This window comes from Cupressus sempervirens, chromosome 3 (genome assembly GCF_028749045.1).
Source record: "Cupressus sempervirens isolate cs-2001-9-10 chromosome 3, ASM2874904v1, whole genome shotgun sequence".
Taxonomy (NCBI): Eukaryota; Viridiplantae; Streptophyta; class Pinopsida; order Cupressales; family Cupressaceae; genus Cupressus; species Cupressus sempervirens.
In genome coordinates, this window is record NC_143120.1 from 54,266,243 (window position 1) to 54,267,968 (window position 1,726).

Consider the following 1,726-nt stretch of genomic DNA (forward strand, 5'->3'; position numbering starts at 1 on the left):
CATGCTCGAACCTCATACAATACCATCTTAAAGAACAAAGCACTAAGGAGTTAGCATCATTGAACAAAGCTCGAGAGTTATTTCAAATCATAGTACTCTTAAGATCAAGGACAAGAAGGAATAACTGGTGTCATCAAAAGATTGAGAAAAGGCCTAAAATTGGAAACTCCAAAAGAACTAAAATTAGAGGTTATGAGATACAGTCAACTAGAAAATTCAAAAGAAACATGAGCAGAAGAGAAAGCATAGGATGCAGACCCACTACACTTTTGGCAAAGAGAAGAAACTTTGTGAGTGCAGAATGCACTACTCTATTAGATTTTTCACAGTTCAAACCAATAGTTATTCCAAAAGTTGATGATAGTAAGAAGAGAATAGAAGAAGCATTACGTAACTGTTTCCTTTTTAAATCTATTGATAAAGAGCAAACCCAAATTGTTATTAGTGCAGCTAAAGAGATGAAGTATGCAAAAGCGAAAATCATTATTCAGCAAGGTGACCTAGGGGATCACTTCTTCATGTTGAAGGAAGGGACTTGTGACATGTGGATAGAGGGATCTAATAAAAAATTCAAGGATGGTGAAGAGATATAAGAAAGGTGACAGCTTTGGAGAGCTTGCTCTGCTTTACAATAAAAAACATAGCAGCAACAATAAAGGCATTCTCAGACTGCATGCTTTGGGTAGTTGATAGGAACACATTCCAAACAATAATAATGAGCACTAAAATGGTCAAAATAGATCTTTATGAGAAATTTTTGCAAGATGTACCACTTTTGCAGACACTTGATAGGCATGAGAGGTCTACAATTGTAGATATTCTGTTGGATGAATATTTTGCTGAAGGGGAGAACATTATTGTTGAAGGAGAACCAGGGGATAAAATGTACTTCCTTGAAAATGGGAAGGCTGAGGCAATTTGTAAGGGAAAAATAGTCATAGAGATACAGTAGAGGTGATTACTTTGAGAATTGGCTTTGCCCAACAGCCAACCTCGTGCTACAACAGTTACTTCAATTACACAGTGTAAATCTGTTTCAATAGATAGTGATAGCTTCAAGAGACTATTAGAGAAAATTGGAAGTCAACTTCAAATAATCATAAACTCGAGACAAAGCAAGTTCATGTAATGGCTGATATAAGATCCACAAAGGACCCCCTGTTAGAAAGGAAAATATAATTATACTTGTTGTTCAAGAAAATGGAATTCGAATCCTAGATTTTAATTAAAATGAAGGGGAAGAATCATCAAAGTCACTATTAGTTTCAACAACAATCTAAAAATTAATCTCATTTCATGGTGGTTCAAAAAATGTAACAGTAAACAACCATGAAATGGTAGCATGTGTAGAGAACTCAAAAGATGTAACAGCAAACAACCATGAAACAGCAAGTTTCAGCTACATGGCGAAAAAATAAGATATTTCCAAGGAGGTTTTCCATAGCAGCATAACTTCCAGTAATATGGGTGGTTATCACAGAATGAGCCTCAGTAGATGCATATGGAAGAGAGCAAGGTAAAGTCCCAAGAGATTCGAACTCAGATTCATGCATGGCAGCCATGAAAATTCTTCAAACCCTATTTAGGTTTTCAAAAAAAAAAGTCAACTGTATGTATTCAAGTTTGAAATGATGAAGCATGGATGAAAATATTTGATAGCAGAACACTATACCTCCAGCAGACATCATTTAAGGTGAAACTAGTAAGTTCTTCATTCATGGCGGCA

General features: G+C 35.5%; 1 pseudogene; it reads left to right on the top strand.

Moving 5' to 3' along the window:
• The first annotated feature begins 227 nt into the window (after positions 1–227).
• On the top strand, positions 228–1,129 carry LOC149564751 (cAMP-dependent protein kinase regulatory subunit-like; annotated as a pseudogene).
• The last annotated feature ends 597 nt before the right edge of the window (positions 1,130–1,726 follow it).